This window comes from Silurus aristotelis (assembly GCF_946808225.1).
Source record: "Silurus aristotelis genome assembly, chromosome: 16".
NCBI lineage: Eukaryota > Metazoa > Chordata > Actinopteri > Siluriformes > Siluridae > Silurus > Silurus aristotelis.
In genome coordinates this window covers 11,166,054-11,184,114 of record NC_139589.1, presented here as the reverse complement: position 1 = coordinate 11,184,114, position 18,061 = coordinate 11,166,054, and the positions used below count along the sequence as shown (strand labels likewise).

General features: G+C 39.9%; 1 protein-coding gene across 2 annotated transcripts in view; it reads right to left on the bottom strand.

The window, feature by feature from the left end:
• The window catches only part of LOC310739272 (transmembrane protein 132D), a 168,975-nt gene that overhangs the window by 68,034 nt on the left and 82,880 nt on the right, over nucleotides 1-18,061 (bottom strand). The gene's annotated exons all lie outside the window — the stretch shown is intronic.

The following is an 18,061-nucleotide window of genomic DNA, read 5'->3' as shown; positions in this document are numbered from 1 at the left end:
TGTAAATCAGGATGCATACACAAAACTAAACTAAACTCCGGACATGCAACTCTGCCTAGAGTGCGGAGAGGCCTGGTTAGCTTGAGTATAGCTATACTGCGTTCATTTGTTTTTGTTTTTTTTCTTGTGAGCATAAAACTTCCATTCACATGTACTTAAACACCATAACCCTTATTTGGGAAACAAATAAAATCAGAGATCACACCAAATCACACACACTTAAATATCAGACCACAAATATTGAATTTTAAAATCAAAATGTATTTGTATTTTTTTTTTTTTTAACTGGATGAGTTACAATCTCAACATGTCTTTGTATTTCACATGAAATAAATGAACAATACCCCGGGGTTTCTTTCTACTTATAAGTTTCATCAGTTTTGTGGTACCACAACGTTGGCGCGCTTGTTGGAGCTCAGTTGCAATCTTCCCAAAGAATATTGTCTGTACTCACGGTTCCTTGGTAACAGAAAGATTAGTGACCATCTATCCAAACCGTTTCGTCCCATGGTGAAATACGCAATGAAGAAACCCGTCATGAAGCTCCGTCTCGTCCACGTGCAAAAGACAGACACCTCCGGCCTACAGCGCGAATCCTGAGCACATGTACTGTAGCAACAGCTACAGCAGCATCCAATGCACATCAGAAACTCGGTGGCAAAGTGGGTTTCTAGCTATATATTAGCATTTCGCACATGGCTATAGGGTAGCAGTTCGCACATGGCTATGGCGTTAGCTCCACTTCCGTAAAAATTCTGTGGCCGATTCAACCAGCTCCAAAACAATGCTCACTCTCCCTTTTAACCAAAGTTACACACTGACAAAAGAAAACCCCCAAAAACAAATAATCCCTCGCTTTTAACTTTGATAACCAGTAATGTAATCAATCCTACAAAACTTACAACTCTCTCACAGCCATCTCTCGTTGTGTATTTTCTTTTTCCCGCCCCCTCAATAATCCAATCGGTTACCATACTGCTCTCTGGATGGCACTCATTGGATAACAAATAAAACTGACACCTGACCATCTAATACAAATAAAAATGACAGAGGGTTCAAAGGTTACTCACAACAGCGAATATTTCAACATCTCAACTTTAACAAATATGAATTAATATTAAATGTTAATATTATACAAAATAAACAATATATAAATTTAGCAGGGTGCTACACTCTCCCCCCACACAAAACCTTGTCATGCCCTCATGACATGTCTAACACCATAAATCACATACAAAAAATTAACACATTTCCTTAAAATATTGTGTTAAGAAGATTATTAACATTCCCTTTAACCTATCCACTTGTAAAGAAAACTTTTATATCTCTTAATAGGAGATGGGGCTACTTTCATGTCACTAATCTCAACTACGGTAGCACTATGTGTACCAACTGCCACTGACGTTGGGTTCCCTATCAAATCATAAGTTATCCTAGTTGGAGCTTTCTTTAGTCTCTGAGATCGGGTTGTCTTATCAGAGCTTTTTGCTACACTGTCTAGTCTCTCAGCTATTTCGGCTGACATCAGTATTTCAGTGTCTCTTTCTTGTCCCACAACTTCGGCAGTCACATTTTGTACCAAATGGTCATCCTCCTCCACTGCGGCAGGTTCTTCAGCTGTCTTATCCGTTTCTGGGTTACTTGTCAACACAGCCAGATCCAAATCCAGATTGAAAGGCTCACCATGATCAATGTTTTGAGGTTCTGATCTTGGCAACTCTCGTGGTACATAATAGTCATGCCATACACCCATCTCATCATCTTCGGAGTCAGAGGTTTCTTCCATATTATCCTGTTCAGGTGTTGGTAAGCAAGGATTATCATATTTCTCTTTGCTCTTTTCTTTGAGCCGTCTGCTTGTTCTCCTTCTTTTCTGTGGCTCCTTGTTGATCTCAGGCCGTAGCTGCACTTCCCTTCCGATCGGCAGAATGTGATTGCGGTGCAGTGTCTTTTCAGATCCATGTCCGCTCTCTGGTTTCAGTTTAAACACAGGCAAACCAGGCAGTTGACTCTCCACAATGTAAGGAGTATCTTTCCACCGATCAGGAAGCTTGTGCTTCCCGTGTAAACCAAGGTTTCGGATCAAAACCCTGTCCCCAGTATCTAATGGGCAGAAACGAACTCTCTGATCATAGCGTTGCTTGTTCCCTTCATTTTTCTTCTCTGCCATACTCCCAGCCAACTGATAGGCAGCTTGGAGCTCACGTTTCATGTTTTTGACATACCTCAAGTAGGATTTTGTGGAGGTGCCATCACTTGAGACCCCGAATGTCACGTCTACTGGCAGCCTGGCCTCCTGTCCAAACATTAGAAAATATGGAGAATAGCCAGTGGACTCATTCACTGTGCAATTGTACGCATGTACAAGGTGGCTAAGACGTTTACTCCATTTACTTTTATTTTGTGTTTCCAAGGTTCCAAGCATGTCAAGAAGAGTCCTATTGAAACGCTCAGGCTGTGGATTACCTTGAGGATGGTAGGGAGTGGTTCTGGATTTTCTTACGGCAAGCATGCTCAACAGCTCATGGATAAGGCGACTCTCGAAATCCCTGCCTTGGTCTGAGTGCACTCTTCTTGGCAAAACATAGTGGACAAAATACTGTTCCCACAGAACCTTAGCGACAGTTGATGCCTTTTGATCTTTCGTTGCAAAAGCTTGAGCATATCTCGTGTAATGATCTGTAACTACGAGCACATTGCAGATATTTCTGGAGTCAGGCTCAATCGTCAGAAAATCCATACAGACGAGATCCATCGCTCCATCACTGTTAAGATGTGACAACTCAGCAACTCTCTTAGGCAGTGGCTTTTTCTGAATACACCTCGGACAGCTTTTACAGTACCTTTTAATCTGAACTTTCATGCGGGGCCAGTAAAACCTCTCTCGTACCAAGCCGTATGTCTTGTCAAACCCCAAATGGCCTGATTGGTCATGCAACGACTGGAGTACAGTTGTTCTGAACTCTTGTGGGAGCAACAGCTGCCGCCGAGCTGATTTGTTTGGTGGATGGCTTATCCTGTACAACACGGAGTCTTTAACCATTAGCTTTTCCCACTCTTTTAACAACAGTGACACACCAGGATGGTTCGCTTTGTTGGCTTGATTGGCATTTTTCTTAATGATAGCATTGCACACTTCTCCAATACACGGGTCTTTCTGCTGAGAATTTGAGAGTTCTGCTGCGTTCAATTTTGGCAACTGCTGAGAGTTCAAAAATGACAAGTTACAATAGGCTCTGGGCACCGCACCTTTGGGTGAGCCCATGAGATCTACAGCTCTGCCACGATGATAGTGAGGTACTCTGACTTTGGACATGTGGCAGACAGATTGGACTGCGGTGGCAAGCAGTGTTTCCTTCCCTTCATGAGAAGTATTGTGGTCTGCATGAGGACGCCGTGACAATGCATCCGCATCGACATTCTGTTTTCCAGGCCGATACTTCAGACTAAAATCATATGTGGACAATTCCGCCAACCATCGATGCCCTGTTGCGTCCAATTTAGCTGTAGTTAAGACATACGTTAAAGGATTATTATCCGTGTGGACCTCAAACTTGACTCCATAGAGGTAATCATGCAACTTGTTGACAACAGCCCATTTCAAAGCCAGAAACTCAAGCTTATGCATGGGATAATTCTTTTCTGATGGAGCGAGGCTTCTGCTGACAAAAGCAACTGGGCGCAAACCTTCTCCCTGATCCTGATAGAGGACACCTCCCAAACCTTCTATGCTCGCATCAACATGCAGCACATATGACAGTTTTGGGTTGGCGATTGCCAGCACAGGCCCCTCTGTAAGACTTCTCTTTTAAGCCTCAAAGGCTTTCTGACAGTCTTTATCCCACCTAGTCCCAAAAGTTTTAGAAGGATGGTACCAATCTTTTGTTACTGTGCCTGCTTGTGCTTTGATGTCTTTATTTTTCTTTGCCACTTTTCCTGTCTTTCCAGCCACAATGCAGCCCTGAAGCAACTGGTTGAGTGGATAACAGACTCGGGAGAAATCCTTTACAAAACGTCTGTAATAGCCACAGAAGCCAAGGAAGGGTCGGAGAGCAGTGATGTTTTCAGGGCGTGGCCATGATTTCACAGCTTTAATCTTTGCAGGGTCTGTAGCAATACCATTTCTAGACACAATATGGCCAAGGTAGGTAACAGAGGAGCAGCAGAACTGACATTTATCCAATGATATCTTTAATCCTTCTACCTTCAATCGGTCGAGGACTTTGAGAAGGCGCTGCTCATGTTCCTCTAACGTTCTCCCAAAAACAATTACATCATCCAGATACACCAGCACTTCCAGTAGGTTCATATCACCCACAGTTCTTTCCATAATTCGTTGAAATGTGGCTGGGGCCCCACAAATCCCCTGCGGCATGCGCTCAAACTGATAAAACCCGGCTGGGCAAGTGAAGGCTGTCTTTTCTTTATCAGCAGTAGCTAAAGGGATCTGATAATAGCCATTTCTGAGGTCAAGCACACTGAACCACTTGCTACCACCCAGGCAAGACAAAGCATCTTCCACACGAGGGACTGTATTCTGGTCCGTAATCGTTCTCCTGTTTAACGTCCTATAGTCCACACACATACGTATAGTGCCGTTTTTCTTGCGAACCACAACTATTGGTGAAGCATAGGCCTCTTTGAGATCATTTAGATGTTTCCTCACATCCTCCAAATCACCCGGTGGTAACCGTCTAGAACAGACCTGGGCAAACTACGGCCCGCGGGCCACATTCGGCCCTTTGTATGTCCCTGTCCGGCCTGCGTGAGGCCAATCATAAATTACAGGGATGCACCGAAAATTTTCGGCCGAAATACCTAAATCACCGAAACAACACAGCAGAAACACAATTGTTATGACGCAATAAAAAGCGCAGCAGCACACGGTTATCTGGATAAGAGCAACATGTCTGCGGTGTGCGGAGAGCTGAAATTTCAAGAGGGGGTGTATCTGCAGAGTTTCTCCACATTGGGGTTTAATTTATCACCTGAAATCCAAACATCCCGATTGCCATTCTAAATATGAGAAGAACGCGGCGCAGAAAATGAAAAGTCAATCCGAGCATGCGCACTCCGTCTGTAGAGGACGTTTTTAAAAAGAAAGGAAAGTTTTCCGGTGATGGTGCTAAGGCAAAAGGCATAACACAAAAAATGATGGATTTCATTGACTTTTGAATTGATTTTTCATTTCGGTGCATTCCTAAAATATTATCGTTGGTGTGGCCCTCTGACACAATTCAGGTTTCTCATGTGGCCCCTTGTAAAAATTAATTGCCCACCCCTGGTCTAGAACGTTCTCTGAAAGGTCTATCATCTGTCACACGAATGCTGTGTTGCGTGCTCTTTGCACAACCCACATCAAACTCACTGCAGGAGAAAACCTCTTTTCTCTCCATCATCTTTTGACACAGTCGTTCCTTCCACTCAGGAGGCACAGGGGAGTCACCAAAGTTGAAAGAGGACGGGGACAATAGAGATGTTGCTGGCTTAGGGCCCTCCTTTTCAAGGAGTGTATTTATTACATCTACAGGGAATAGATGAGCAATAGGAATTCCATGTCTTAATGTCACATTATGACTGGACACATTTCTCACGGTGACTGTGATGCGACGACATTGGACAGCAGTGAACTTTTCAACAACAGGCATGACTAGAAGCTCTTCAGGAAAACAATTCTCCACTGGACGGTCTATAAGAACAGCTTGGCTAGAGAGACCTCTAGGAAACTTTGGAATACCAACGACTGTTGCAACGCCGGCAGGTGGCAGAGTGAAAGGCTTGTCTCTTGTGAACCAGACTGTTCCTCTTTTTGTCTCAGCTGTGTCGTCAGGAGTTTCCCGGAACTTCTCATAAGCTTCTTTTATTACTGGATGAACAGACAGGGTGTTAAGAAAATTGTCTCCTCCATGTGTTTTGCATGCATGAAACAGTCTTCGAACTATAGAGGTGTTTGTGCCAACCACAATGGAAACATTCCCTGTCATGACCGGATCTGGACACACAAGCACAAGTGTTTCTACAGTCTCAGCCAACTACATCTCCAGTAAACTCAAGCTTCAAGCACATATAACCATCATATGGATACTCCTTTGCACTGAGGCCCCAAATCTCCAGGCATTTAATAGGGGTCAAAGGCAGGTACTTGTCATAAAAGGAGCGATACAGTAGAGTAACTTGGGACCCACTGTCAAGTAAAGCTTTGGCGTAAATGCCCTCAATTTGTACTGAGACAATAGAGCTAGGTCCAACTAAACCCTCTGGCAGGTTAACCAGCTTTTCTGGTAGCGTGTCACACCTTGTGGAACGTATCTTCTCCGGAGCGTCAGGCCGTTCCTTTACTGAGCCCCTGGAAAGTTTCCCGTCGGCTGCTTTATTTTCAGGAGACGCTTGTTCACTTTTCTGAGATTTTCTGGATTTTGACACTCCCGCTGGAAATGACCATCTTCACCACATCTGTAACAAAAGACATCAGCACGATACTGAGGTTTGGGAGCTCTCTCCTTCACACGTGCATATGAGTTCCCAGTAGCTTCCTGGCTGGGGTTCTGGTCTACCTGCTGTGTCATACTTGCTGATGCAGTCACGGAGGCCGAAAAGAGCCGTGCAACCTCAGTCTTGAGACCTTGAAATTCTTTCCTTAAACTCTCTATTGCAGGATCTTGCAGGACTGGCGCAGGCTCTGGTAGTACAGATACAACTGAGGCTGTAGCACACTCTGCACGCTTACTAATAGCTAAAGATGCAACCTTTACATTCGGTCTTTCAAGGACCATCTCCTCTTCTTCTTTTACATCCCGAAGCAACTCAGTAAAACTGGGAGGAGACTTGAGTTTGTAAGTAAGTCTTATGCGAAGGGCTACGAGATCATGAGGCAGAGAGCCTCTAGCAACTTGATCAATGCGCGCTCGGTTCATGTCAATCACTTCAATTCCACCTTTACGATGGACTGCATGCAATAGCTTGTCTAATCTGAGTAAGTAGGCTGATAATTTCTCACCGTCTTGCTGGAAGGTGTTACGCAACCTTACCATGAGATCAGCTGCACTGTCTGTGGTTCCAAAAGCTGTTTCAAGGGCTTTAAGGTAGTCATTGGCAGTGGCCTGGGGATTTGTGACTCTCAAACCTCTGACAATATCTGCTGCTGGCCCTTTAAGACTCTCAGCTACTCTCTGTCTCTTGACAACATTAGAACACTGCCACTCGTTCAACATGTGGGTGGTCTGTTCTGCCCAAGCATCGTACTCCTCTTCTCCATATGGAGTGGGTTTTATACCTGAGAACATGCGTAGCTTGCGATAGCTTGGGCCGTCTACAGGCGTGGCTTGACATTTTTCAACTAGTGAGGAGATGGCATTCACCAGCTTTGTGTTCGAGTCTGGAGTGGTGGTTGGAGCAGAAGCAGAGTTTAGTAAACCTGTGACATCAGCTAGTGTCTTCCCTTCATTTGCTAAAAATGACAGTAACTTGGACTGAAAGTCTCTTTCATCAGTTACATGAACACGCTGGGTCTCAGTAACATTCACTATCCAAGGTCCAAACTCATCTCCAGCTAGTAACTGTTCAGGTATGTCAGACTTGATCATATCATTAATAGTTTCGACTAAAACTAACTGGCTTTTACTGAAGTGTTCAACACACCGTCCTCTTATTTTACAGGGACAGAAAACTTCAGCCTCATCCAGTACCTCATACATAGTCTCATCAGTAACATCTAGAGAAACCTTACTAAGCACAACTGCTTTCTTTGCATCCATACCTTTAGCTTCACACCATTTAATAATCTGTTCTGACTCCATGTTATATCAACTTTAGATACACAGGACAAAAAAATAAAATAATAATCTCTGAAACACAAATGACTATGGGGCTTTTAAAGCTACCTCATTTAACACTGACTTTCCCCTTTTTTTTTATGCTCACATAAACAAAACAACAGTAAACATAATCCCTGACGAGCCCCCACGTGTAACCCTCTTTCTTAATTATACTTTTTCGGGATTTATCATTTATCATGCTCAGTTGCAATCTTCCCAAAAAATATTGTCTGTACTCACGGTTCCTTGGTAACAGAAAGATTATAGTGACCATCTATCCAAACCGTTTCGTCCCATGGTGAAATACGCAATGAAGAAACCCGTCATGAAGTTCCGTCTCGTCCACGTGCAAAAGACAGACACCTCCGGCCTACAGCGCGAATCCTGAGCACATTTACTGTAGCAACAGCTACAGCAGCATCCGATGCACATCAGAAACTCGGTGGCAAAGTGGGTTTCTAGCTATATATTAGCATTTTGCACATGGCTATAGGGTAGCAGTTCGCACATGGCTATGGCGTTAGCTCCACTTCGGTAGAAATTCCGTGGCCGATTCAACCAGCTCCAAAACAATGCTCACTCTCCCGTTTTACCAAAGTTACACAGTGACAAAAGAAAAACCCCGAAAACAAATAATCCCTCGCTCTTAACTTTGATAACCAGTAATGTAATCAATCCTACAAAGCTTACAACTCTCTCACAGCCATCTCTCGGTGTGTATTTTCTTTTTCCCGCCCCCTCAATAATCCGATCGGTTACCATACTGCTCTCTGGATGGCACTCATTGGATAACAAATAAAACTGACACCTGACCATCCAATACAAATAAAATGACAGAGGGTTCAAAGGTTACTCACAACAGCGAATATTTCAACATCTTAACTTTAACAAATATGAATTAATATTAAATGTTAATATCAAAAAGGTTTTATACACAAAGGACAATCAAAACTGGCCCATACTTCAGAATATACAGTATATCTGTTAACAGAACACAAAATAAACAATATATAAATTTAGCAGGGTGCTACATTTATATTTTTCTTTTAAAATCATCTGTGAAAATTCAGAAATGTTTTTTTTGTCCCATTATTTATATTTTGAATATATTGATAATGCCACATTATTGCACAATATCTCAGTCCTACCCTGTGCTGATTACCAACCCTGATCTTGGACACATCATTTCGAGTCCACACTGGCTTACTTCTAAATGAAATATAATGTGTATGAATGGTGAATGTTTTGCCATATGATGTATTACAATACTATAAAAGGTTTACAAAGACTAACAGAATGCTTGTAAATCGCCTTGACGCTGCTCAATACAGATCATTCTAACCATGTGTCAGCTGTGCAGCCGTGCCCTGCCTTCCATACAGCTTATCACAAGCAGATAAAACAGAACAAAAATGCAAAGACTCCGGAAAGAATATATCAGGAACAACAGATAATTCTGTGTACTGACAACACCGGCCAAATAAGACGAAAACTAATTAATTAAAAATGCATGCAGAGAAGCACTAAGATAACTAAATAGTCAGACAGAAATGTGTACTACGACAATGCACTGAGACAAAGTATGGTAGCAATTACCATCCTGTCAGTGTGAGAGACTGGAGACTCCTTATCGTTCGCTTCAACACTGCTGCTGGCAGCAAAAATGAACTGAAGACCAAAACATGAGCAAAGAAACACACACTTAACCCTTAACTATTAGAGGTTTTATTACACCAACAGACTCCCAACTAATGAATCAACCACGGTGTGTGTTTTAGATCTAGAGAAATACAAAGTAATGGGGTGGTGTGATAAAGCATATTTACTTTTTCCAACCTAAAACTTATTTTCTCTAACAAATTAAACTGAAGTATTTTTATTTCTCTTATACCAGTGTTCACCAATAGTAAAGATTTTTGTATTAATTCAAAAATAATCAGTTGTACATATCCCATTATTCTTGCATTTGATGTTGTTAATTGTCATAGATTTTTTTTTTGTTCTGTTATCATATATAACGACGATATAGACTATAAAATACAATTAAAAAGTTTTCATGTGCCTGAGAAAACTGCAAAGCATTATCTGCTCTGTTCTGAAGGCTTTTGCTTGTCAGAACTGTTATACAATTTTACCCCTGAACATGCTGACACTGGAGACTTCTTCCCTAATGCCCTAAATAAACATTTCCAAATAAACAGAATGCATATCAGCACAGATTTGCGATCCAGCTGCAAATCCATGGAAATGAGGAGTTACTATAGAAACGTATTATAATGACTGTTTTAATATAAACCTGTCATTTGCAGCTGCACTATTGTGAGAGCTGCTACAGTTAATCAACATTTATATATTGACTAGAGCTAATTTTGGAATGTAAACTTTCCCAGTGCTGAGAGTGTTATTCTGCTCCATGTCACAGGAAAAGTTGTCACAACTGTCACATGATATGGGTAAACTGGCTGGGGAGTAGGATTTTGTGGGTCACCATATTGTGTTGAAAAATAGTCGGAGATAAAAAATTATAGGAATGAAAGTCAAAAATCTGTCTTTTAAATGAAAAAAAAAAAGATAAAAAAAGAGCTTTAACTACCGAATTTTCTGACTATAAGCCGCTACTTTTTTCCCACACTTTGAACCCCGCGGCTTAAACAACGAAGTGGATTTTTCCTGGGTTTTTCCTGGTTTTCCTGGGTTTTTCCTGGTTTCACAAACTTCAAGCCAAAAAACTGAGCACCAAAACATTAGACCAATGAAATTTTCGAACGAAAACAAAAAAACGCACCTCACCTGTGTTCTGAGCTGCACGGCATCGGGTGATTTTTAAATAAACTCTCGAGAGAAATAGTTGTGAAAGGAAGAAGGAAGGCAGTGAGCATTTGACTTTCTAAGGCTACTGTTTAGATACAAGCCGTTGTAACGCGTTGAGTCTGGGTCATGGGAGAGCTCGCTAACTCCAGTTGTAACAGAAATCACATTGGCACAGACAGGTTTTCAAAACTCGTGCATTTTTTTTTTTTTTTTTAGCTTTTTATATTTTTTTAATATCTCGGTATTTGATAAATGCGGCGGCAGGCTGTTCCCAAAATGTCGCTCTGCTCTTAAAGGAGCCACAACATATTTCACCAGTTACACCGTGTAACAGACACTGTCTTTCGGTAAAGCCTGTGTAAAGTTTATTAATTTCAGTGTAGGCATATACACAGGTGCAGCTTATTCATGTTAAAAATATTTGTAAAATTCAGTGGGTGCGGCTTATATAAGGGTGCGCTTAATAGTCCGGAAATTACGGTAGTTAGGATGGTGTTTACCTTTTATTTTAATCAACCCAATTATACCTAATGAAAAAGAAAATAACAAAAGATGTAAATTATAAGATAAATGTAAAAATGAAATGAATTATTAAATTGTCTGTTTTATTTACAGTTTTCTGACACAAAAAAGCCTTTAGAACATGAAAAGCTGCTTTTTTTTCGTATTTTATAGTCTTTACAGTTGTTATATATGATAACAGAAGAAGAAATGTTTTTAACGATATTTAACAACATCAAATGCAAGAATATGGGCTAGCAAGAAGCGGTTTAGCAGTGCATACACATTTAGTATGTTGCTTAACACAGGAGATTTTGCTGAGATGCACATTAAAAATCCAGTTCCACCCTAAACTATCACCTGCAACTTTTAATTGCTCAGTGGCAGGTCTTCAGCGCGTTAGGATGCTCTTTTTGTTGCTACATTAACATCGACATGAAAAGCTGCTGTTCACTCTATGTACTGTATGTACAAAGCTTGACTGGGATCATAAGACACTTTGAATATGAATACATTTTAAGGGGTTAGTATTAAACTTCATTATTCTCTGGGGTTTAGACTGATGAAAAATTTGTTTACATCATACATTATGGAAATAGTAGATGTAGGTGATACAAATGTTTATTCTTTAATAAATAGAAATGTATAATAAAAGACAGGAATACACTGGATGGTAATTTTCCTCTTCACACTAAAATAATTTTTTTTATAAAGACATGAAATTTTTAACAAATGCTAAATTTAGGTTAAAAATAGGTCCGAAGCATTCAGGCCATCACATCCAGACTGTGCAACAGTTTCTTCCCTCAAGCCATCAGGCTTCTCAACTCAGAACTGAACTGAAAATCATACACACACTCTTTTGCACAACATTTTGTTTAATTACAATGTTCACTCCTGTACTCAGTACTCTTTTACACACCAAACTAAACTTTCTTTTGGCTTCTCCCATTAGGGGTCGCCACAGCGGATCCTCCGCATGTTTGATTTGGCACATGTTTTTACGCTGGATGCCCTTCCTAACGCAACCCTCCCCATTTATCCGGGCTTGGAGTGGCTGGGGTTGGTTCCCTGACCAGTAATCGAACCCGGGCCGCACCGGTGAAAGCGCCGCATCCTAACCACTAGACCACCAGGGAACCTACAGTACTCTTTTACACACCGCAGTGTGTAATATACAACAGGTTTACTGGTGGCGCTATTTTGTGTTTTGTTTATTTGTCCTACATTTTCTTGTGTTGTTTTGCACTGTCTTGTATTGTCTTGCACTGTCTTGTGTTGTCTTTGCACTGTTTGCACCAGGTTGCACACGATGCACTTTATGTGGCTAGGACACTTACTAGTTCTTAGCTCTGTATTTTCTGTGATGAAGCTTTATGTTTTTAAATGTAGCACCAGGGTTCTAAAGGAACGTTGTTTCATTTCACTGTGTACTGTGTCAGCTATATATGGTTGAAATGACAATAAAAGCTTCTTGACTTGACTTGACTTGAAAATAAACTCATTGTTTCTAAACATATAATGCAATTGAAATAGAGAAATCCTGGTCCACACAGACATTGCATCATCCAGGAATTAACTTTTAAGGAAGAGCAGACTTTAGACTTTGAATTGAACCCAAAGAAAACAACAAAATAACTGGTGGAGGAGTTAAAGGAGGCAGAGAGTCCTGCATCATCATCTAAGGCTGTCATCCACGGAAGTAGCCTCTCACCCCCAAACTGAAATTTGCAGATGATCAAGAGTCTTTTGAAGGAGTGTTTTCTGGGCAAATAAAAAGACAAATTGAACTGTTTGTATATAATGCTAAGTGCTATGTATGAAGAAAAGAGGTGATGCCTATGGTATTAGCTTTCATTGCTATGCTGAGAATACAGTGTTGTATGTTTTAGCAAAGCCAGATGAGAGAGATCAGTTTAACAATGTTGAGGAGTGTATAAAAAACCTTAGACAGTGGATGCTTGATATCTTCCTTCTGCTCAACTCGGATTAGTAGGAAGCACTTTTACTAGGACCACATGCAGCTAAAAGTAAACTTTCAGATTACGTAGCATCTGTAATCTGGTCTTTTCATCTCAGTGTGTACAACAGTCAAAGACCTTGGTGTGATAATTGACTCTTTGCTTTAAGGCTCATGTGAATAATATTACCAGGATCGCCTTCTTTCACCTCCGAAATATTAGTAAAATTAGAAATATAATGTTGTTACAGGATGCAGAAAAACTAGTTCATGCTTTTGTTACATTGAGATTAGACTACTCTAATGTTTCACTGTCTAGGGTGTTTTAGAGCTAGATAACCACATCACCCCTGTTTATTCAGTCTACACTGGTTTCCCATTAAATCTTGCAGTGATTATAAAAGTATGTTATACTACTGACATATAAAGCACTTAACAGTCTCACACCACAGTATCTGAGTAAACTTCTGTGCAATTGCGATCCTCCACACCTACTTAGATCAAAAGGTGCAGGCTATTTGCTGGTACCTCAAATATTGAAGACTACAGCATGGGACAGATCTTTCTCTTAAAAAGCCCCACAGTTATGGAACAGACTTCCAGAGTTCGGGACTCAGAAACAGTGTCAGTGTTCACGTCGAGGCTGAAAACATTTTTTTCAAGTCATTTAGTCAAGTCTATTATCAGTAGATTTTTCTTAGGTAAGGAAGCAGATCTGCAGGGCTCATGGATATAAAAGTGTTCAGTGAACTGGGATATTTGTATGCTGTCGTCCCCTCACTCTTACACATTTCCTCATGTTTGTTGAAGGTGGTGTGGTGTGCTGGGTCGTCTCTTATCCCAGAGATCCCTCATGTCTGTGTTACCTTCTGGCTTTTTCTTTAAGTTATGCTGCCATAGCAAGTCTTGCTGGAGACCCCAACTTCACATTGTGCAGAGACCCCAACTTCACAATACAGAGACTGAATAATCCATATCCCTGTCAACCCTACTCTCTCTCTCTCTCTCTCTCTCTCTCTCTCTCTCTCTCTCTCTCTCTCTCTCTCTCTTTTGGTCAAGTTAAACATGCTCCTGAAGGTACCAGTGACCACTGTTCCTGCCCCTCTATTTTCCTTGCATCTGCCCACTTCATCCCGGCCTGCCTCTGGATGGTGTTCTCTTTGATTGGAGGTCTCTCTGTGCAGCTGGAGATGGTTTCACATCTATGGCCTGGGGATCCATGAAATATTAGAGTATCACAGGAGTTTTGAGGATGGATTTGGACTGTACTTTATGTCAACAGTCTGCTACAGTGACTCAGGAATCCAGTTTGGTCACCATCACTGTTTGCTTGATCATTACAAAAAAAACATTCTTATTTATTCTTTTTGAACCACATTATCTGTGTAAAGCTGCTTTAAGACAATGTCTATTATTAAGAGCGCTATACAAATAAAAAATAAATTGAATTGCTTTTATTCCATGTCAAACATGGGGTTGCAGTATTATGCTGAGGGGGTGCTTTGCTGGCTAAGGGAGAATGATCTAAAAATACTGAAGCAATATCTCAAGAGATCAGACAGAAAGTAAAATATTTGTTCTTCCAAGACTCAAAAAGTTACTAATTGGAGTAGTCACCGCAAAGTTCTGACCTGAGAAAACTGTTTCTGTCAATGTGGTAATAAAAATATTCCAGCTTAGTGTTATAAGAACTTATGAAAGGTTCTCCCAAGCATCTGATTTAAGTTTAAGCAATTCAAATGCAATGTCATCACATACTAACAAATTGTATGTAAAATATTTATCCCATTAAAATCAAACTGAAGCTGTCTTTTAGCTATCATTTTAAAAAGACCTCTTATTAAAATGAAGTTTATACCTTAATTGAAAAATGTGTATTGTTTATACCTTAATTGACAAATGTGTATTGTAAAAAACATGAGCTTTCATGTCTTCAGTTTACTTCTTTCATGTTAACTTTTTTTAGGCTGAAAGTAAAATATAATTAATGACATCTTGATGGTGCGTTAAACTCTTTCAATTCAAACTTATACAATGAATGTCCATAGGGGCCTGTGCTGTATGCTGTATGTATATCTACAGACGCTCAAAGGCCCAGGAGTGGTTATTTCACTAATCTTTTCAGTCACTGTCTTTTCATTCCCATTAAAAAATATATGTGCTATATAAGAGAGCAGAGACAGCTGGCTTTTCAACACACACACACACACACACACACACACACACACACACACACACACTACTCTCTAATTCACCTCATTGTATCAAGAAATTCCCCAGATACATACGCAGAGCTGTTTCTTCTGCTAAAGTCTTAGATAGAAATTAGCCCCCATAATATCCAGAACTCATACAAAGTGTCTTTAAATTCCAACAAGAATGAAAAGCACTCTTACTATGTACAAGTAGAACAGAGAGTACAAGCAGTTACAAAAAGCGTGAAAGAGAAATCTAGCAAAGCGGCGCAAAGAAAGCCTTAGCACTTAAGAGAGTCTCAGAGTTACGGAGGATGATGCGGGCAGATCCTGCACACAGTTCAAAGGGTTCTTGGTTCTCATGTCTCTATGTCTTTGATCATATCACAGTGCTAAGCCGGGGTAATATCTTGACTCTGGGCTTTCTGACTCCAATAGACAGGAACATCTGGATTCATTTGGGTCAGATGCATTCTTTTTTCACTATTTCATTTTTGTGACAGAGTAATAAAAAAAGGGGTAAAAGGACATGATGTGTCATATCGTATCATAGGTCGGTTAAGGCAGCAAAAATTTTACAAAAAATAAGAACAGATATTTCAGGTTTAGGTGTAGTACCTGCTGTGAAAAATTTGCTAAAACCTGGCAACCCTGCAAACCTGTGAAAGCTTGCCAAAGTTTATAATGTTTTGCTTTGTTACATCAGAATAGACTTTCAGTTATTGTCATTTTTACTGTCAAATATTCTAATAAATTGTAATGGGAAATTTATAAATAAAAAAAAATGTATACTATAAAATTAAAAGAAATATAATTTTGACATCATGATTGTATTGCCACAGTCAACACACATACCCCGACTCTGCATTTTCCAACAACTGATTAAACACAGGTGTTCCCATTTACACATACGTACAAACACGCACACACACACACACACACACACACACACACACACACACACACACACACACACACACACACACACACACACACACACACACACAATATAACAGACTACCACTTAGCAGCTAGTTGTAAAGTAACACCATTAATGACTTCTTCCTGGCCTTGCCGAACCGTTTGTATCATGTTCTAGATTTTTCTGTTACCGTAATGTTTGCCAATGGTTCTGTCTTCTGCTTTTGCACCCCCCAATCCAGATTTTAGATTTGTCTGTTGTGATATTAAACACTGTGTGATCTGCACTTGCATCCAATTCCTTGTGTGTTTCTGATTGGATCAAATTAAATGATAAAGATATCTGTATCTAATGTAAATAAAAAATGAAAGAAACATAGTGACAATTTGTACTATCAGTACAACAAAAAATTACACAACCCACAATTATTAAAACAATCTACAGGTGTTAATAAATAAATAAAAAATTATATATATATATATATATATATATATATATATATATATATATATATATATATATATATATATATATATATATATATATATATATATATATAATTTTATTTATTTTTTATTTTATTTTATTTTTTAACAGTCACGAATGGTTTGAATACAAGTTTGATGAACAAGTCATTTACAGAACCTGCATTCCTTATATTCTCTGGCCCACCATTCAGTTGAAGCCCATATAAGAAAAACATCTGCCACTGATACAACAGTGACTACTAAACAGTGACTGATCAAAAACAAATAACGTATAAGCCTGTCTCAGCTAGGCAAAGTGTTTGCAATGGGTTATACCGATATTAATTTGATCAGTAAGATGGACTATATGGAAAAAGTATTGGGACACCTGACTTACTTTGCTCTTCCTCAAAAACGTATCACAGTTGGAGGCACACAACTGTATAGGATGTCTCTGGATGTGGTAGCATTAAATCTTTCCTTTACTTTAACTAGGAAAACCAAACCTGTTACAACATGACAATGCCCCGGTGCACAAAGCCAGCTACATGAAGATATGCTTTTACATGGGTTGGGGAGGAAGATTATACGTTTTCTGCTACAGAGCTCTGATTTTAACCTTATTGAACATCTTTGTGATGAATTGGACCGCTTACTGCGCCCCAGGTTTCCTCACACATTTACATTTATGGAATTTGGCACATGCCCTCATCCAAGGCGACTTACAATTATCCTATTTATACAACTGAGCATTTGAGGGCCTGGGAGTGTGACCACTGGTTAGAAGGCCACTGAATTACCACTTCCCCTTACCCTAAATCAGTACACTACTTTACTAATGCCTTTGAGACAGAATAAGAACAAATATCCAAAACACACTCCAACATGTAATGTAACATCTTTACAGAAGAGTGAAGCTTATTGTAACAACAAATGGCGACTAAAAGTGGAATGGGATGTTCGGAAAAGTGCATATAAATCTTATGATTAGGCATTCACAAAATGTTTGTCAATATAGTCTTTGCCAAAGCTGCAAAAGCATCAGCAGAAAATAATAATAATTGTGTGATAGACATGTACTGAGTAAAGAAGTATTTCTGAAATAGAAACTGCTGGATTAACTGTTAATATTACAGCTGAAGGCCAGCGTGTTTGCTATCGCATACTCAAGTTTTCTATCTACTTTTTCATAATAAAAGCTGTTTTAAGCAGCTTTTCCTGCTCGCAAGTTGATATATGCAGAAAAAAGGCAGATCTTAGCTGGATAATGCGCTGTATTCACTTTTTTATGCATGAGAACATAAGAGAAAGAGCCATTATTACGGAGTCGTATTACTAAGCTAGCAGGGTAACATACATTATACATCAGGAAAGACATTGAAGCACTACAT